General features: G+C 43.1%; 1 protein-coding gene across 3 annotated transcripts in view; it reads left to right on the top strand.

The window, feature by feature from the left end:
* Nucleotides 1-21756, top strand: part of LOC105466629 (RNA binding motif protein 20) — a 197223-nt gene that overhangs the window by 92670 nt on the left and 82797 nt on the right. The gene's annotated exons all lie outside the window — the stretch shown is intronic.

Genomic DNA, 21756 nt, shown 5'->3' with positions numbered 1-21756 from the left:
TGTCTGTTAACCACATTCACCAGATGCATTTCTTCTCTTCTTTTGTAAAAATAAATCAACCCCTCCCTTCCATTGGATGAGGAGATAATTATCATCATTCACTGAAGGTCGACATTCTGTCTTGAATTATTTGTCTTTGGGCTAGAGCTTGAAAGAAGCATTCTAATTCCAACATATCTTCTTGATTAAATCTGGTTTTTAGAATGTCATAGCGTGTGATAAGAGGGTCTCGTTTGTGTCCTGGGAGAAAATGATTTGTGCTTCCTTGGATGAGATGTTGAGCAAAAGGATGGTGAGATTGTAGGAGCAGAAAGAGGGATGGAGAAGAGACTAGAACATGGAAAGTCAGTTCCACAAATACTGCTATGTCAGTAGAGAAATGGCCCCTCAAGATTGGCTCTGGGCACTCATATGCATTCATGAGTCATTTACTTTCAGATATGGTTTTGAGTATTCTTTGAACTACAGGTGTCACTGGAAATGATTCCCTCTGCTCAATATGGATTTGCATCTGTGTTGAATTTCATGTTGTTACCTACCCTATTAAGTCCTGTGGGTGAACTCATTTTATTCTATAAGCCAAGATGCTGTCTTTTTTTTTTTTCTATCAAGGAACCAATACAAAAATTCCCTCTAACTTTTTTTTTTCGAGTGTCCTTAATATGCCCAGACCCCCCAACCCACTGAGATCAGTAATTTTAATCTTAAGAGTAGATATTTTCTCATTTGTAAAATAGGGCTCCTGACTCAGTTTCTTGGGTATCTTCCCAGAGATATTCTTTACCTATACACAGTACCTCCCCACCCATGTCCCCTGAATCTGCGACTTTACTTTCCACAGTTTTAGTGACTCTTGGTCAACTGCAATCTGAAAACATTAAATGGGAAATTCCAGAAATAAACAATTCCTAAATTTTAATTTGTGAGCTGTTCTGAGTGGCATGATGAAATCTCCTACTGTCCCACTCTGTTCTTCCCATGACATTAATCATCCTTTTGCCAGTGTATCCACAGTGTATACACCACCCACCCTAGCATCACTTAGGAGCCATCTCAGTGAGCAGGTCCACTGTTGAGGTATCACAGGGCTTGTGTTCAAGTAACCGTTATTTTCCTTAATAACAATCTCAAAGCACAAGAGTAGTGATGCCGGTGATTCAGATATGCCCAAGAGAAGCCATAAAGTGCTTCCTTTAAGTGAAAAGGTGAATGTTTATTACAGGTGTATATAGAAAAAAAACATAGTATATATAGAGTTTGGTACTGTCCAAGGTTTCTGGCATCCAGTAGGGGTCTTGGAACATATCCCCCATCGCAGATAAGGGAGAACTACCATAAACATGTATCTGCATGTATATCTTTTTTATGTGGAAAGGAACATGTCATACATACCTTCTAGCCACCATACTTAACTTCGTTTTGACAATGTATCTCTGAAGAGATTGTAGCCTGTTTGCACACAAGCCCGTACCTTGTGCTTTCGTCCTGATTGAATAGTATTCCATTGTATAAATTATTATAATGTGTTTTCCCAGCCCCCTATTAATCTAGGTTGTTTCTGATAGGTTACTGTTACTGACAGTGCTGCAGTGAGGATCCTTGCACACCCATCTTGGCATGTACGTATGAATCCATTGGAAGGATACATTTCTGTAAATAAGATTGCTGGGTGAAAGGTATATTTGCTTTTATTTTGATGAAAAACAGTCACCTAGGGCATGAGCATGCCTGTTTGCCCCACCAGTCTGCCATCATCTCAAGGTTTTATGCCTTCTAGTTAAGCATCAGCTACTACGTGTAGAGCTCAGGACACTGACTCACGCACAAAAGGTACCTAAGTCAAAGTTGCTAATTAACATGCATCTTAGTAGGAGTTTGGGGTATTTGTTCAGGACTGCTGGTCTCATGGCTAGATTAGTGAACATTCACCCCAAGAGTGAAAGGCTCTGGAATTTAACCACAAGCTTAGGCTTTGAGGAAATGGTATCTCCCACCCATCTCCCTTTTATGGCAGATTAACCAGGCGGTGGGCAGAACCGACCCTTCCACGCACCAGCCTGTCTTCCTCAGAGAGCACAAGTGCATTTGCTGAGAACATTCACACTTTCAGACCTGGAGAGGGTGACACACAATTTTTTGGCAGCAAATCCCAAATAACATATATTTAGGATTACAGAGTCACCAGTTTTGCAACCAGCGGGCTTGGAAAGGAGTTGCTTAAAGCAAGAAAACTGCAATGCAGTTTTTACAAAAATTAAAATATAAACTCCATCTTCCCAAATTATATTCCATCACGTTTACTTCTCTACAAATGCCGTTTGCACACAATATACCCAGTTTTCACTGAGTTCCATTCCTTGCTTCTTTCTTCCTTCTCAATCACACACTATCTGTGCATGTCAACACACTGTCATATAGAACTTCTGCATAGAATAAAGTATTTTATTTTGTTTTGTCTTTGCTTTAAATTTTATACACTTTTGGGATTAGGTCATTGAATACTGATCCTGTTTTCATCTGAAGTTTCTTGGGAGAGGAAGTTCAAATATTTACCTTCATCTTAAAAAAAAAAAAAGAAAGAAAGAAACCCACCCAGATGACAGAAACTGAGAGGGACATGGTGGTTGCAGGTGTCCACTTGTGCTGGGAATGCAGAAACATGCCTGGAGCAGTGGAGGCTGTGCTCTGGCTCTGCCAAAACACCCTGTGGGCCTATTGAGATCCACTACCTAATGGAGGAATTGCCTTCTTTCCTTTTTTCAGCAAATCTTTATTGAATGCTATGGTTTGAATGTTTGTATCCCTCCAAAATGCATATTTTGAAACCTGATCCCCAAGATGATGGTATTGAGAGGTGGAGCCTTTGGGAAGCAATTAAGTCATGCAGGCATGAGTGGGATTAGTGCTTTTATAAAAAAGACCCGGCTGGGCACAGTGGCTCACACCTGTAATCCCAGCACTTTGGGAGGCCCAGGTGAGCAGATCTCCTGAGGTCAGGAATTCGATACCAGCCCGGCCAACATGGTGAAACCCCGTCTCTACTAAAAATACAAAAAAATTAGCCGGGCGTGGTATCGCGCGCCTGTAATCCCAGCTACTCAGGAGGCTGAGGCGGGAGAATCGCTTGTACTTGAGAGGCAGAAGTTGCAGTGAGCCGAGGTCGCGCCATTACACTCCAGTCTGGGCACGAAGAGTGAAACTCTGTCTCAAAAAAAAAAAAAAAAGAAAAAAACCAGCACAGACAAAAACACAACAGAGCTTGTTCACCCCTTCCACCATGTGAGTGGAGGTAGCAAGAAGGCACCATCTATGAGGAAGCGGGTCGTCACCAGGCACCAAATCTGCTGGTGCCTTGATTGTGGACTTCCCAGCCTCCAGAACTTTGAGCAATACATTTCTATTGCTTTTAAGTTACCCAGTCTAAGGTTTTTTTGTTATAGCAATCTGAAATGACTAAGGCGCTAAAGTATAATGTATAGAAATAATGTGTGAACAGCTTGATAAATTTTTATACAGTTAACATATCCCTAAAATCCTGCATCCAGATCAAGCAACAGAACACTACCAGCACCCCGGAAACAAGTGGCTACCTTTTGAGTCACTCTCCAGCATCTGACGATCTTTAACAATGTTGACCTCTCTGAACATAGATTAGTTTGCATTTTTTTTGAGTTTAACATAATTGGAATGATATGGCATATACTCTTTTGTGTCTAACTTCCTTTTACGCAGTTTTATGTTTGTAACATTCATCCATGTTGTAGCAAGTAATTGTACCTGGTTAGTGTTCACTGCTGTGTAGTATTCCACTACAGGAACACACCGCTATTTATTCATTCTACTCTTGATGGATATAGGTTGTTTCTAGTTTCCGGCTATTGCAAAGAATGTTGCTGTCAACATTTTTGTGTACATACGTACACATTTCTGTCAGGTATACACGTGGGGTAGAATTGCTAGGTTGTTAAATTGCCTTAGCAGGGTTATAGGACCAGGTCTTGCCTACTGCTAGATTCTTGTCATCATTAATCATCATTCATATGCCAGGCACTGTGCAAGGCATTGGGAATAGTAAGGAGCAGAAGCAGATGTGGTTTCTGCTTTTGTGCCAACGTTAATTAAGCAAACACCAAGGTGCGGTGGTATGATTGCCATGGAGGTAAGTGCTAAAGAGGAAAGAGACAGGATCCCAGGACAGCTTGCCGTTAGGTTTTTTAAAGGGAAGGTGAGGGTTAAAGAAAAATAGGGAGAGAGTTGGCGGCCCTACAGCAAAACGTAGGCTTTTTGTCCAACATAAAACCTCCAGAGGTAGGGGACCAGCTTAACACCAGTGCCCACCACTGCTTATAGGCTGGGGCAATTATAGGCCTGAGCAGGAGGGGTCTGGGGGGGCATGGCCTACTGCCTGGGAAAATGTTGATAACGTGTTCCCACGATGAGGTGGTTTGGCCCTTGTTCCAGCGGAATGTGATGTTCCTTGCCCTTTCTCCCAGCAAAATGTGACGAAGTCAGGCAGTTGGTCAGGCTGTTTCTCACGGCCTGAACCCCCCGTGGAATGTTTCACTTTGACCAAGGTCTGCGAAATGACAGGGAGCTTACAAAATGGTGCAGTTTGGATTAACACTTGTGACATAGGAAGTGGATCTGGGCTGGGGGAGAGGGTGGCATGGAAGGGGGGCTTTCCTGAAACAGTGACACAGCTGAGATTGGAGGGATGAGGAGAGTATATCAGGGTATGGTGAGGGAGAAGCTTTCCAAGAAGTTGGAAGAGCATGTGGGGCATGTTCCTGAGCTGAAGGAGTGCCAAGGTGCCAGAGCATGGAGGCGGGATTGAGGATGGGGAGGTGGTGAGGCTGAGATTGGTGTGAGGGCTGCAGCCTTTATGCCTGTGATGGGAGCTCAGACTTACAGCCATGAGGTGTGTGGGTCTGAGAACTCTCCAGACCTCGCATTCCTTGCAGCTTCATGTCACAGCAGAGCAGGAAGGGCCTATTCAGCTACAGGAATTAGTAGGAAGCATTTGAAATGGTCCACAACTGCTCACAATCCTTCAGGGAGTTTATGTATAACTGAGAGAGTGTGGGGAGGTGTCTGGACAGTCAGGAAGTGACTGTCACAGGTGGCATTTTCTGGCTGGGCACAGGATCCGATGGATGTCTTTCTGTCTGTTGAGTGGAGCGTGGTCTCCTGAGGAACAAGGCCTGCATAGTCTGAGTTATGCGATATGTATGTAACTACTTTAGTATAGTTGAGGACTCTTGAAGTCATGCTGTGTCTTTAGGAAGTGATCTGAGCAGGAGATCATGAAAATTTTGCAAGAATCTGCAATCTGGAAGAGTGTTGATTCAATATACATTGATTGGGTGCCCACTCTGGGTTAGTATGTGTCTGGCACTGCCCTGGACACTAGGGATTCAGCAGTGAACAAAAATAGACAAAATTCCCCAACCTCATAATGTTTATATTCATCCAAAATGTTCTCTCAAAATAGTATTGTTTTGATGAGCTGTTGGATCTGTTGACCGTTCAGAGAATTTTACATTAGGGGAAAGTGCTTGTGTGTAGGCTTAAGAAAGAAAGAAAGTCTAGGATTGGAAAGTTGGAAACCAGTTTTCTACCGCCTTCCAGAAAGAACTGGAGGACTGACGTGGTGGTGGAAGGCAGAGTGGCAGGGGAAAGAGCACCAGCATCAGTGTGAACATTCTGGCTGGGACGCTTCCTCATGGTACAACTTGGGGCAACTTTGATCTTCTAAATGGGTATTAACAATTCCCACCTGCAGGACTGAACTGTGAAAATGCACTGAGATCCAGCACATGCAGGACTGAACTGCGGAAGTGCACTGAGATCCAGCAGGCCAAACCCCTGGCCTGAGTATTGGGTGCAGGACTGAACTGCGGAAATGTACTGAGATCCAGCAGGTCAAACCCCTGGCCTGAGTACTGGGTGGCTGTTGTGGCCATGAAGGCATGAGGCTTCTGTGTAACCTGGGTGACTAACACAGCCCACAAGCAGTGAAGAAGCCACTCCCAGCGGCCCTGCCTGTCTGGGTCCTCCTGTCCTCACTGGGTGTTCCCAGCCCCCCTGTGCTGTCTCCCTCTCCTTCTCCAAGTGCCTAGACCTGCTCCAGCTGCCCCTGATCCTCAGCAATGCAGACTTGTCTGGAAACGTGGGCACTAAGGCAAGCTTGGCATTTCCAGGCCAACTGCTGAGATGAAACAGGTTCATTGTCAAGGCCAAGGCCAGGGCAGGAAGTCTAGTTGGAGGCCCCAGGGTAGCTCGCCCCAGAGTTCTGAAAGAGCGCTGTTTAGAATTTTGTAAACATCTGTTGGCTTGGGTGTGTGTTTGATGACTGTGGCTGTGGGTTGAGGTGGAGTAATGTTGACCTTGGAAGGTTAGGATGCTTTTGTTTCTGATGAGACCATCTAGTGTAGGTCAAAAGGACTGTGTCGTAGACAAAAAACATTTTTTTTAAAGTTGGGTGTTTTTGAATCAGCCACACCTTAATGGACTGGGCAGAACTGGCGCCTGGGGTAGTACCAGCTTGGTCTGAGCGTTCATGGGTAAGGGTGGGGGCTGGGAAGAGAAGCTTGCGCAAGGCCCTGCTGCAGAGGGAGGGGCAGGGGAGCTAGTGGGAGCCAGGTGTGGGGAACTGCCTTTCACAGAGCTGGGTTATGGATCCACCGGAGAAATGGAGCCCTTTCTCTCCTTCCCACCCCCCACGTCTCCCTCTCCCACCAGGGCTGGATAGGGGTGGAGAAAGCAAGTTTATGGCCACCTTGACATTCACTAAGTGGCCTGAGGACTCCTTTTTGAGTTAAAGTGACTTGTTTTTTTTCTTACCTTTATTCATCCCCTTACTCAGTAGGATGGCAGCAGATATAATATCATTATGTATGTGAAAACATATAAAGACATTCGCTGTAGGGGACATTGTCCAGCAGATGCATGGATGTCCATGTTAGCTCTTGTGAGTGCAGAGAGAGGATGCAGAAGTCAGCTGGATCCAGCGTGGGGGAAATATCCTTGGAGATATGTGGTGTTGGATGCTTCTGTCCAGGGTGACGTGGCTCTTATTACCCAGGTTTTGGAGCCTTCTCTACTTTACTATCTGCATTTGTCTTTTCTTTTTTATTGGGTGGCATTCAACTGGGTTTTCCTTCACTTCCTGACCATTCAAGATGTCAACTCTATTCTCTCATCAGGCTGAGCTTCTCTCAGCAGCTCCTGACATTTCCTCCAGCTTGTCTCACCTTCTCAGTTTTCTCCCATTCCCACCAGCACATCCTTTGACCTTCCCTTCCATACCCTTCTGCACCTAGGACCTCTTCTACTCCTTCCCAGACAAGAAGCTCCTGTGAATAAGCACAGGTATTCAATATATGTTAGGGTGGATACAGGTAAAATAAGAAATCACCTATAGAGGTAACATAGAAAGCACAGATAATAGAGAAATAACAGGTGTCTGCACCTGTCATCTTTCCTGAGCCCCACATGTCGGTATTTAGGGAACTGCAGGTATTTCCACATTATATCTTCTGGCACCAACAACTTCATGTGTCCGAACTTGAGCTCATGCAAACTCAGCCCTTGTCTTCCACATGACTCCTCCATCAACTCAGAAAGCCAAAGAGACCCACGGGTCATCCTTGACTCCTTCCTTTCCCTCACCTCTACCCTAGCCCCTCCATGTCCACTTACCAAGTTCTTCCAGCTTTCAGTCCTGAATTTTTCCCGAATCTCTATCTTCTCTCCAAGACTGCCCCACCAAGCCTTCTGCCATTTGTCAATTCAACTCTGTGGCAGCCTGAAATTGTTTTCAACTCCCAGTAGCTATGTACCTGAAGGCTGCCCCCTGCCCCCTATCACCTGGCTTTGTCCTACTCTTTCACCAAGGCTGAGCTCAGACCTCACCTCCTCCAGGAACCCCTCCAGGACCAGAGTACATGACCCACCTCCCTCCCCAGGAGAGCCCTGCAGTACCTCTTCTAGGGTCCTGCCCCTCTAGAATGCCTACTTCCCATCTAGTGTGAGGATGATCAGTTTACATGCCTGTCTCCCCATGGATGTACACTTCTCTAGGGCAGAACCCAAAAGCTGCTGAAATTATCTCTGCCCAATTTGACAGAGGGAGGGAAATGTAGTGGACTAAGAGTTGAGACACCAGGTTCTGCCTGACCCCAATTAGTGCACCACCCTTTTTTGTAGATTAAATAAACCTAGGAGCTAGTTTATTATGTGGTTCCTGTAAAAGACAAGTCAATAAAGAAACCTAGGAGCCTCAAAGTCCCTTCCTGCCCTGATGTTCTGCGATTCTGCCAGAGGAATCTGCTGTCTCCAGCCTAACTTTTCTATCTGCACTGCCTCATCAGAGGAGCCCTCTGCACTACTGCCCTCTCCCAAGTCAGGGGCTGGGGACAAGGAAGACTTTCACTTTTCAGTAGCTTCCTGAGCCATTTCTTTCTCAGCTCCCAGGCTGGAGGCCTTTCCCAGATCTCTAATGGACAAACTTTCCACGCATGACTTAAGAGAAGAAGACACAGGACTTGGACTTGGACAGTTTTGCTGCATGAGCCACTGAAATCTCTGGAACCTTAGCAACATGCACCCATGGACCTTGGTCTTGAGTGTGGGGACTGGGACAGTCCCCTGGCAGTGTGCTCATCTTGGACTTTTTCTGGAGCTACTAAAGGCAAGAAACCCGGTTGAGCCCAAGATTTTTTTCTTTACCCCCAAACTTCTTTGTACAGAAGTTTCACTTTCTCATAACGTGATTTCTTTCTTTTACAAAAGACAAAATAAAACAGAACCCAAACTTGACACACAAATCCAACCACTACTGCTACTATTCAGGCAGCTGGTCTATATTTTAGTAGCTCATCTATTTCAAAAGCATCTAGGCAGTAGCTGGGAGGCTTGGTTAATATTTCAAACCTCCCAAAGCTGCAAAAAGCAGAGGCTCGGGTTCTTGAGTAGAGGGCTGATGCTAGAAACGTGAAGAGATTCATCTGCATCTTCTTCAACAGTGTGCTTCACCTCCACCTCTCACTATGAAAGATCTGCTTTCTGCTAAGCATGGACCTGGGAAAGATGTGTTCCCTGGAAGGTGGCCTGGGCTGTCACCAAGTCAGTTGCAAAGGAACTGTGTGAAGCCTTCTCACTGTGGCATAAGCCATCACTCTCAGAGTACCTCAAGCCTGGCAGGGTTCTGAGAACCCCAGGGTTTAATCACTCCTGTGTTTAAGGAACTCAGACACAATGTATTTTACAAATTAGTTTTGAAAGATTTATATAAAGTGGTAATTTTATGAAATGTATATTTTACCAACAATGAGGAAAAAGGCTTATGAGCCTAAATAGAGGCTTTCACATTCATTATTTCACTTAATTCTCTAAACCTCCAATGGGGTAAATAAATTTCTGTTTTGCAGATCATTAAACCAAGGCACAGAGAGATTAAGTGGCTTGCCAAAAGGGGTAAGAGTATTCATGGACTAACTGGGGTTATTTTTTTCACAGTTCATTCAAATGATAAGTTTAACATGGTATGTCTTATTTTATGTTGTACGTGATAAATATGTACACTTTTATTTGTTAATTACTACGTTTTAATGGTCAACTTTAGCCCAAAGCTTGTCCCTCTTCTCAACTTCTCACAGCCTTCTGATTCAGTTTACACACACACACACACACACACACACACACAAACATATAGAGGCACATACACGCATGATGCATGCAATGCCCACATTGTCCTTTATTATTATTATTATTTGAGACAATGTTTTCCTCTGTTGCCCAGGCTGGAGTGCAGTGGCACAATCTCAGCTCACTGCAACCTCTGCCTCCCAGGTTCAAGCGACTCTCATGCCTCAGTCTCCTGAGTAGCTGGGACCACAGACGCACACCACCACACCCGGCTAATTTTTGTATTTTTAGTAGAGATAGGATTTCACCATGTTGGCCAGGCTGGTCTAGAACTCCTGACCTCAGGTGATCCGACTACCTCAGCCTCCCAGAGTGCTGGGATTACAGATGTGAGCCACAGCGCCCAGCTGTCTTTTTATTTTTATTTGGTGTTCCTTGTTGGAAGAGATCAGCTTCTCTTCACTCGAGAAATTTGTCAGTGATCCTGGCAGGGGCTCCAGGCCCCTTTTCATTAGGAAGAAATAGAGCAGAATGATTGGGAGTACAGGGACAGGGTGGTGTCACATTTCCTGAGTTTGAGCCTCAGCTCTTCCACTTGCTGGCTGTGTGGCTTTGGGGGCAAACTCCTTCACCTCTCAGAGCCTCAGATACCTCTCCCTACAGAGGAAATGCAAGTAGAAGTGTGAAGAAGATCCACACAAAATAGCACCCGTCAATCACTGTCAAGCACAATGCCTGGCACACAGTAGGTTTGCAGGGTGCCTGTGGTTTCTGTCGCCCTGATGTGCCTCACCTGGGGCCCTTGAAGGTAGCATTCCAGGCCCTCAGAATCTCCAGGGGAGTGACTGGGAGCTGTAGTTTCACCAGCACCAGGCTGATGCTTGTGGCTGGGAAACACCACTACCAAGGTGATGAAAAGGGGAAGGTGGGGTGATATATAAAATAAAAGAACTTGGAGGAAAGTTAATACCTTTGAATATTGGTTCCCAAAGTGTGGTCCTGCACCAGCAGCAATATCCACCTGGCAACTTGGTGGAAATGCAGATTCTCGAACCTTCCTCCAGACTTACTGAACAAAAACTCTGGGGGTGGATGCTAGTGATATTGTGTTTGAACAAGCCCTGCAGGTGTGTCTGAGGCCTGCTGAAGTTTGCGAACCATACTTTAGAATGTTAAAGAGCCAGTCCGTATTTCATTTCAAATGAGTTTAGATGTATATTTAGCCACTGAAACAAGAAATCTAAAGATATGTACACTTGTACTAAAAAGAGAAGGAAAGAAATCCGCTGATATGAAGACTCAGTTGTATTTTGAACATCCTGGTCCTTTGCTTGGCTCATGATGAAATACAGCGACCACCATGTGGGTCAAGAGGCTTGTGTTCAGGACAACTGAACGGATTGAGGCCTTGACCTCACGTCCTCCCAGCACCAAAAGGAGCCAAGAGTGAGAGGTTACTTCTGCCTCTCCGGAGCTCCAGCACTTCCTCCCTGGGGGTGCCGGCATCTTTCTTATGCACAGTCACTCTCCTCGTGGTTACTGTTGTTTGGGTAAATGTTGTAAGCAATTGCTTGAATACAAACCCTCCGCTTTTTCATCCCTGTTTCTCCTGGGCAAACCCAAATGTGACTGCAAAACATCTCCAAATAGAGTTCGATTCTTCTAAGTGTCAAGGCTTGGCCCAGCCACTGCCTCTGCTGTAAAGACTTTCCAGCCTGAATACCACCATGGCAAGTCATAAGTGTTGTTCTTCCCCTGCTGTGCTTCACATCCCAGGGGGCTGATCCCTGCAGGCTGCACTTCCAGGCGCCTGCTGGGTTTGAACAGTGCAAGCGACTGGGGTGAGACTGCAGGATGGCAGGAGGGGGCTGCCAGGGTATTTCTCCCCTTCCTCTGTGGCTGGCTGTCCGACAGTGGCTGGGGATCTTCCAGGGCTCTATGGCTACTCCTGTCCCCACTAGTTTTTGTTTACCTTCTTGCCTGTATGATAAATTCCCTGGATTAAATTCCCCAAGGGATTTGGAGTGGTTTCTCTCTTCTTAATTGGGTCCTGACTAATGTAGCCCCTTTCCTTGCTTCCACTGGGAGTGGTCACTCAGTTGTGATGATGCATTTGCACACGTATCTTCTCCAATAGCCATGAGCTTCTCAAGAGTAGCCGTCATATCCAATTCAATGTCACATCCTTAGTGCCTACTCCAGGAGCTGTCACTTTCAACATGCTTGGTGTTTGATGAATGAATGCATGATAACATGTGGCAAGGGCTGAAAATGCAAAGGAAGATCAAAGTATGCCATATATTCAAAATGCATGCAATGAGCAAGGTTTACCATATGGAAATAGTGATGTATGCCCTGCCTAGTAATCCAGCTTAAAATGGTAATAATAAACCTCAAGCTTGTCCACAGGAGAGATTTTTTAAACAATAATTTGAGAATGCTGAAATCTACTGCTCCATTATAAACCACCCCAGAACTTAGTGGTTTAGAACCCTTTATTATTTCTCATGATTGGTGGGTTATGACTTGAGTTGCCTTCAGCTGTTCTTGCCTGGGCTCGCTCATCACTACGTTTGGTAGCAATTTGGCTGGAATTCATATGCTTGGGACCTCAGAAGAAATGGAGATTCTCTCTCCACTAGAATCTCATGCTGAAGGAGGCTGGCGCGGGCTTGTTCACAAAGTGGCAGTCTTCCAAGAGGGTAAAGAGCAAGCTCTGAGGCCAACTGAGGTGGAGGCTTGGAAGTTACACAGCATCACCTCCTGTGCATTCTGCTTCAAAGCAAGTCAGGAGCCCAGCCCAGATTCAAAGGATGGGGAAATAGACTCACCTCTTAATGGGAGGGGCTTCCAGGAATTTGTGGCCATATTTAAGCCACTGTAGAGTGGTTATTCTCATTGCGAAACATTCTTTATTACAATATTATTATGGCTATACCTTAAGTAGAGCCTCCTGGAGTAGATTTAAAAGGTGGCTCAAGTGATAAGACCCACAAACGGGGAGCTGTCACTGCTTTCCTTAGTTCTTTGTCTGACCACCAGATGGTGGCATTGCTCAGTCGACCTGGAGTATTTCAAGGCTGGCACCAAATTCCACCTGGAGATGCCCTTAAAGCTGTGGGAATTCTATGATTTTGCATGACTGGATTGGGAGCAGGCAGCGCTAACTATGGAGAGGGTCTGGAATTAGGACTGCAATGGGCACTGGATGCCCAACTGTCTCTCCCTGACTCTTCTAGAACTGTTGTGGGAGATTTCTTCACCTCCCCAGATGGGGGACTGGAGTAAGATGCTGCAAATATCATCCCGTCACAATGGACTCAATCATGAAGAAAAACATTGTTTGTAATAAAAAATATTGTTTGCATACTCATGAACTGCCTATCGAAATTACATTGTATTGATTTCATCCCAGTGATGTAAATAATTCTATACCACTTCTTTTTTTTTTTCTACCCTCTGCACCATTATAGTTGTTTGTCTAACAGTGTCTGCAAAAACTGATAACATTTGATTAAGGTCTGCAGTCTAGTCCATTGTATTGTGCCAATGTCAATTTCCTGGCTTTGATCATGTAATATAGTGATATAAGATGTTATCATTGGGGAAGATGGGTGATAAGGATATAGACCTTTCTGTACTATTTTTGCAAATTCTTGCAAGTCTATAAGTATTTCAGAATAGAAAGTTAAAAAATACCCTCACTAAAAATCACCACCACCTGCTTGTGTATTACTGGTATTTGCATTATCATTTGGGAGAAAAGTTGAGCATTCATTTAAAAAATTTTTTTTTTTTTTTTTTGGTCATTCTGGCAGAGTAGCACTGGCTTCTCAACCCCCTTCAGATCCACTGGCGACTTCCACAGACCCCGCCCAGGCTCAGAGCCCCTGCTATACCAGCTGATCAGTGATTCATAGACCTAGAGCCAAGGATGGAGAGAGACAGTCATCGCCACCTCCTTTCTTCCCTTTCTGGACTCAGAGATCTTCTGTCCCAAGTTTCTCCCTTATAGTCAGGGCTCTGCCCTTTACTACCCACTTTCTTGTTTGTTGTCTTAATTGCAGCTTACAGTGCTCCTCTAAGACTAACAGGAAGGCACTTTTATTTCCATTTTGTGAATAAGAAAACTAACACCCAGGGTTTGAGGAGCTTGCCTGGGGCCAAAAGTAAGCGCTGCATCCAAGGCTAGAAGGTAGATTAAATGACTTTTTAATCTGGGTTTTCCTTGCTAATTTCTAAATACACTAAAAAGAGAAAACTTTTTAGAAAGTTTTCTTTCTAAAAGAGAAAACTTTTTCAAGTGAAGTAAAACTTGTTTAAAACATTACATGTTTAAACTCCTAAGCTGTAATTACATATGCTTTTATTTACTGTCTTGCTCTATTAAAATGCAACCTATAGCACCTTTTAATGTTCACACAGTGTGTGAAGTAGAGAAATGAAACTTTTATGAGTAAATGGAGAAAGTAGTGTTAACTTTTTTTTTCATTAATGAGAAAACAATAGGCAGCAATGGGTTTAGGAGTTCTGTGGCAAAAAGGCATTTCCTGAGATTGAATCAGTGGCAAAAGGAGAGCCTGTTATGTTTTGCTAACCAAAAGAACGTGGGAACATTTTAGCTAAAATGCAAGTTAAAACTGTGAAACATATAAATAAGCAATTGGTATGCTTTTCCTCAAGCCAGTGAGCCCTGTGGGGAGGGCTCTTGGGTCCTGGACTCAAAGAGCTCAGAGTATGTCTACCTGGGGAACTAAACCGGTGTGCATGAAACAACCAGAGAGTGATATGGGGCAGATAGCATTTCATGCCAGGGTGTGTACCATGTGTGTGTCTGGAAACAAGGGCTACTGAGGCCTGGATCACTCAGAGGAGGCATCAGGGATAATGTACTGGACTTGGGCACAATGTAGAGATGTAGGGGGTGGCTCTCTTTTGACTCCTAAAATTACAGTGAAAAACTGGGTTCTTATAATCACATTTACTAGTTGTGTGTCCCTGGACTAGTTATATCTTCTCTCTATCTCCTTCTCTCTCTCTCTCTCTCTCTCTCTCTGTGTGTGTGTGTGTGTGTGTGTGTGTGTGTGACAAAACACTCATACCACAAAATTTACCATTTTGATTATTTTAAGGTATACAGTTCAGTGCCACTAAGTACATTTACAATGCCGTGCAATCATCATGACTATTTAGTTCCAGAACTTTTTCATTACCCACAAAGGAGACCCTGTGCCCATTAAGCAGTAACTCTCTCCCTGGCAATCACTTATGTGGTTTTCGTCTCTATGGATTTGCCACAGTGTTTTGTGGTGGATGGGAAAATGTATGAGATTTAGGCCTTACTCTCAAGGAGCTTACTAATTGGTAAGATGTAATCGGAGAACATGAAAAAGACAGTTACATCCTATGACCAACATCTTGCTTGCTGGGAAAACCTTAGAAGCATTCCCAATTACAGTCAGAAATAAGATAGAGATGCTAAATATCACCACTGTGATTCAGCATTGTGCTGAAGAACCTAGCCAATGCAGTAAGACAAGAAAAATAAATGAAGCACAAGGATGGAAAGTAAGAGACAAATTCTTGTTATGTGAAGATGGTATGGTTGTGTACCTTCAACGAGTTGCTTACCTCTTTTATTACACGTAATACTTTTGAAAATTCAGCATCCACGTACAGAAAGCAATAGCATTTCTGCCAAACTACAATAACCTATAGGAAATGTTATAGAAAAAAGATACAGTTCACAATAGCAATAAAACTGTAGGGTACCTAGAAATAAATTAAATAAAATGTGCCTAGTTCTTTAATAGAAAAATCATAAAACATAAAGTATATAATAAGTAGAATGTGATATGTTCATAGATAGGATAGCTCATTTGTGTAAAAGTGTCTCATTGAAGACAATTCCAATAAGTATCCCAACAGGATTTCTCTTGCAAGTACAGAAACCAGTTCTAAAATTGATTTGGAAGAGTAAGGTACATTCGTAGGTCTGATACGTCTAAAAAAGAACAAAAGGGTCAAGAAAGCAGATGAAAGAGCAGAGAAACAGACCTAAGAATCACTGTGAATTTAGCATGAGGTAACAGTGCATGATGAACCAGTGGGAAAGGCTGAGCACATCATTGACTCATCTTGAGACAACTAGCTTTCTATAAAAAAATTACTAGATCTGCATCTTCCAACACACACCAAGATACATCTCAGCTAAACCAGCATGTGAAAATCAGAACATTAACACTGTCAGAAGCCAACCCTGGGAGAATATCTTTATGACCTCAGAGGTTAAAAAGAATTCCTTAGAAAAGACCCAAAAAACACAACTCAGAAGTGAAAAAAATGATACATTTGACTAGGTTAAAGTATTATGATTTACAGGTGTATAGGAATAAGATTATGGCCTAGAAGTATACACATAGATGTTGCCTCTGGACAGAGAGGGGAGAGGATGGGACGGGGGACATCAGCTTTATCCGTCATTTGAAAAATGATAAAAATGTTAACATTGGTTAATCCTGGTTGGTGGGGACACAGGGCTTGTTATACTTAGAAATAGTTCCATGTTTAAAAACATTTTAAGAAAACACAGAGCAACTACCAACCTCAGCATGAAAGGTGGAAGCTATCGTTGCATAGGTGGAAATTGCCAGACCCAAAATCCTGATTGATCTTATCACTGCCATCAGCAAGCTGCGTCCGTGGGTGAGGACCTTCCTCCCAGAGGCTGTGCGCTCTGGAAAACAAGAGGATTGGACTGATTACTAGCTTAGGTCCTCCTCCCTTGCCAGCACTCACATTTTCTCTGCTCTCTGTGGGGCAGGTTACAACTGCTAGAGGAGCAGAGAAGGAAGAATGTGTGGGGAAGAGCATCGTCACAAGCATAAAGTTCTATCCAAGTGTAGGGAAATTGTTTTCATTGCATTCACTTCCTACTTACCTGACCTCTTAATTCATAGGCCCTGCTTGATTTCTTTTAATCTCTAGACCTTGCTGTTTTCCTTAACAGGGTGGAACTGGGTGTTCTGTAGTGGAATGTGTGTTCCCTGACAAGTGGCAGAGATTCTGAATTTTCTGGGACTGAGAAGGAGCAGCATGCTGCTGACATCACTGTACCAGCTTAATTGGGCTTCATTATTGGTCTTTCAGGAGCCAAGAAATATACCCGGGTATGGTGGGGTGAAGGAAGGGTGTGATGGGTCCCTAGGGAGGTACCAGTGTTTTAAGCAAGGTGGTCATTTGTGGGCTGGTAATTTGAAAATGGGAGTTGTGGAATTCTGCTTTACCTGCAGACCTGCTGATCTGTTCTGCCTGAGTTTTCTCATCTGTGAAGTGGGGCAGATGCAGTTAGACTAGAGTGACGTAGGGCATGCTTTCCTTTTTGCCAGCAGAGAGAGGGCTTTGAAGATAAGAGGAGGGTAGCGTGGTTTTCCACTGGGGCTGCATACTTATAGCTATCACTGCTATCAATCTAAGCAGGGAGTGTAACCAATGTCTCAATCATCTTAAATTATTTGTGTGTGTGTGGACAGATTCTTCAGACCTTAACAGGATATCTCTGTAAAACCTGTCTGGGTGCTAGATGACAAGAAAGTCAGAGATGAAAGGCAAGACATTCTCTAAGGGCCTCTCTTGACTACAGAAATGAATTTTAAGAGACTGTGAGATAAAGTGACAAACATAAAAAGCGACGTTTACTCATCTCCACAGCATCATTTCACAAAGCCTATAATTCTGTGATGACATACAACTCTCCAAAAAGATACTTTAAAGACAAAAGAAAATAAAAAACATGCCCCCACCGTGTCTTTTGCCTAAGTCACTATATTTCCTAAAAGAAAAATGACCCCAATCCTTGCCTTTCCTACACACAAAATAATGTCTGACAAAATCATAATTATGCCTCTATAATCTATAACCAAATACATTCTTGCACCTAAACCGTCATGGCAACCACACTTCGGATAAATCATTTAACTTCATTAGACTTCAATTGCATCATCCATAAATGAGGTGTAATAGTCATTTACTTGCCTTTAGACAGGGACTGGATGAAACCGTTTTTGGAGAACCCGTCTGTGGGTTTTTTGTTAAATAACATTAAAGTTTATTTGGTAAAGGACCAAAATTGTAAAATAGAAATTTTAAAAATCTATTGATGTTGGGTTTTGGGAAGGAACTTGGGGGAGATAGAGCAGATCCTCTGCTCAGGCACACTTTTTTTTTTTTTTTTTTTTTTTTCTGAAAGACTGTTTTTTTCAGAGTAGGTTCACTGCAAAATTGAGAGGAAAGTACAGAGATTTCTCATATACCCCCTGCCTCCACACATCACATACACAGCCTCCCCTATGATCAACATCCCCCACCAGACTGGTACTTTTGTTACAATTGATTACCCTACATTGACTCATCATAATGACCCAAAGTCTGTCCTTTACACGGGGGTTCACTCTTAGTGGTGTACATTCTGTGGGTCTGGATAAATGCGTGATGACGTGTATCCATCATTATTGCACCATACAGAATAGTTTCACTGCTCTAAACACCGTCTGTGCTCCTCCTATACATCCCTTCTCCCCGCTAACCCCTGGCGATCACTGACCTTTTTACTGTCTCTGTAGTTTTGCCTTTTCCAGAATGTCACATAGTTAAAATCATACAGTATGTGGCCTTTTCAGACTGGCCTCTTTCCCCTAGTAATGTGTATTTAAGTTTACTCCATGGGTTTTCATGATTTGATAGTTCATTTCCTTTTAGCGCTGAGTAATATCCCATTATCTGAATGTACTACAGTTTATTTAGCCATTCACCTGCTGGAAGACATCTCGGTTTCTTTCACGTTTTGACAATTTTGAATAAAGCTGCTATAAACATCAGCCTGCAGGTTTTTATGTGAACACGTGTATGGATTTTTGATCTGCTAAGCACTGAACTAAGAAGATTCCTAGATATAGAATGTAGTTGAAATGGAGAGTATGTGCTTATTTTTTTCAATCATTTTTCATTGTAAAATTTTGCATGCACACCAAAAAAATACTTAAGGCATCTATGCAAAGTTTAACAAATAAAGCAAACACCTATGTATCTATCACTGGGTCAATAAATGGGATGCCCCTGGCATCTAGAAGCCCTTGAGGGTCCCTCAGCCATCCCAGCCTCCTTCCTCACTTATACCTTTGTGTAATTTCCTTGCTTTTCTCTATAATTTCTATAATTTTACCACTTGTGTTTCTATTAGTTTGAGAATTATATGCTCTATTCTAGAAATTATATATATATATATATATATATATATATATATTTTATAATTTTTTTTTAATGGAATCTCCCTCTGTTGCCCAGGCTGGAGTGCAGCAGTGAGATCTTGGCTCACTGCAACCTCTGCCTCCCGGGTTCAAGTGATTCTCCTGCCTCATCCTCCCAAGCAGCTGGGATTGTAGGCGTGCGCCACCACACCTGGCTAATTTTTGTATTTTTAGTAGAGACGCGGTTTCACCATGTTGGTCAGGCTGGTCTCAAACTCCTGACTTCATGATCCACCGGCCTTGACCTCCCAAAGTTTTGGGATTACAGGCAGCCACCGTGTAGGGCGAAATTATAATATTTATACTGACAGTCTAAAGTTTATCGAAACTTTCATTTCCCATAGAGTAACTCAAGGTCCTTGGAACACTCTAAAAATGTTTAACCACTCCCCACTTATTTTCTCTCATTGTTTTGTATTTTAATTCTATATTTTTAAAGAACTCAAACAAAATACATTGTTCTACATGGTGGAAGTTCATTTTGATTTACTCATCATGCATCTGTCACTTTCTTTGCTCTTCATTCCTTTTTGTGTTTCCGGTCTTCCATCGGGCATCACTTCCTTTCTGCCTGAAATGTAGCCTTTAGAATTTCCTTTGCTGGTGATGAACTCTTTGTGTGCCTGAAAACTCCTGGATTTCACTTCATTGTGGCAGGGTATTTCTGGCAGTTGTCTTAGTTTTCTCTGGTTGCTGTAACAAATTACTACAAACCTGGTGACTCAAAATGATACAAATTCATTTTCCTTTGATTCTGGAAGGCAGAAAAAGCCCATCATCAGTTTTTCCCTGGGCTAAAGTTAAAGTGCCTGCAGAGCTGCACTCCGTCTGCAGGTTCTAGGGGGAAATCTTTTCCTTTCCCAGCATTGCAATGCTGCATTCCTTGCACTGCTTGATTCATGGCCACCTTCTCCATTCTCAAAGCCAGCAGCCATTGTAGCATCTCCAAATCTCTCTCCTGTCACATCACCTCCTCTGTGTCAAATCCCTCTTTACCTTACATAAATTCTGAGATCCTCAACTTAATCACACCTGCAGAGTCTTTTTGCCATATGAGGTAACACTCACAGCTTCCAGGGACTATGACCTGAATATCTTTGGGGGTCATTCATCTTTCCACATCAGAATTATAGATTGGTCATTATTTTATTTCAGTGTATTAAAGATATTATTCAACTGTCTTTTGGCTTCCAGTTTTTATGTTCAGTTTGTTTTTTTTTTTTTTTTTTTGAGACGGAGTCGTGCTCTGTTGCCCAGGCTGGAGTGCAGTGACATAATCTCAGCTCGCTGCAAGCTCCGCCTCCCAGGTTCACGCCATTCTCCTGCCTCAGCCTCCTGAGTAGCTGGGACTACAGGCGCCCACCACTACACCTGGCTAATTTTTTATATTTTTAGTGGAGACAGGGTTTCACTGTGTTAGCCAGGATGGTCTCGATCTCCTGACCTCGTGATCCGCCCACTTCGGCTTCCCAAAGTGGTGGGATTACAGGCGTCAGCCACCGCGCCCGGCCGATGTTGAAATATTTGTTAGTCTAAGTATCATTCCTTTTAAGGTAATCTGTATATTTATTTTTCTCTAAGCTTTTCTCTTGGTTTTAATCACTGTGATCACGGATAACTATGATGGGTCTAAGTGTACATTCCTTTATATTTACTTTGCTTGGGATTCTCTGGTCTTTTGACCCCTTAGTGTCTTTCAATAGTCCTGGAAATTTTTCAGCTTTTATCTTTTCCATATTACCTCATTCCCATCCTCATTGTCCTCTTTTGGGACTCCAATCAAATATATGTTGGGCCTTCTGACTTATCCCCATAGTCTAAATCTGCTCTTCTGTGCTTTCCATATTTTTGCTTTTAATGCTGTATTTTGAACAATTTCCTGTGATCTAACCTCTGGTTCTTAATTCTCTCTTCTATTGTTTTTAATCTTTTGCCAAACACTTCAATAAGATTTTCATTTGTTATTAAATTTTTCCTTTCTAGAAGTTCTGTTTGATTCTTTTCCAAATCTACTAAGTCAGTTTTTACAGTTTTTGGTGCCCTGCAGATATTTGCAAGCTTGTTTACTTTTTCATGTGGTTAGCACATATAAACTTAATGAGTTTGCATCTGAAGCGTGTCCAGGTCTGTTTCTGCTCTCTGTCGTTTATGCTAGTTCTCACTCATGTTGCCTTATTTCCTTCTATGCCTGATTATCTTTTTTCTGATATGCCTGACAATTTCACTAGTTATTGCCCTTAAAGAAATTATTTGTGGAGATTCCCTGAGGTTTAGAATGAGTGTACTCTTCTTCTGGTTGCCTTTTGGATTTACTACAAACAAAATTCATTGTCCATGTATGATATAGAACCCGGGGGTGCAAATCTGGATGAGGGCAGGCCTCTGGTCACATCTCAGGGGTAAATTTATCCCCTTCCTACTTCCTGTCTTGCTTTGCTCAGGTTTCTCTCTGGGACCATGGGTTTGGGGGGAACAGGAAATGACAGATTAGTCCTGGTTCATCCTAATCCTGAGGGTGTGGCCCCTTGGGACCCAGCTTCCTGTAGATAAAGGTCTCCTGTAAGAGTCTACATCAGATGTCCTCTGGGCTCTGACATCTGTCATCCTTACCCCTTTGATGTCTGCAAGGCAAAAGCAGCTTTGGCACTCGAATCATCCTCGAGTCTCTTTAGGGTCAAGCTTTCTCCTTAAATCAGCCTGGTAGGGATGTGGTATCATTCAGCTCTTCAGTGTTTTTATGGTTACTTACTCAGAGTTGTTTTTAGCTGAAGGCTCATCCAATAATTCAATCACCTAACCTTCC

This window comes from Macaca nemestrina, chromosome 9 (assembly GCF_043159975.1).
Source record: "Macaca nemestrina isolate mMacNem1 chromosome 9, mMacNem.hap1, whole genome shotgun sequence".
Classification (NCBI taxonomy): Eukaryota; Metazoa; Chordata; class Mammalia; order Primates; family Cercopithecidae; genus Macaca; species Macaca nemestrina.
This window is presented reverse-complemented; position numbering and strand designations above follow the sequence as displayed.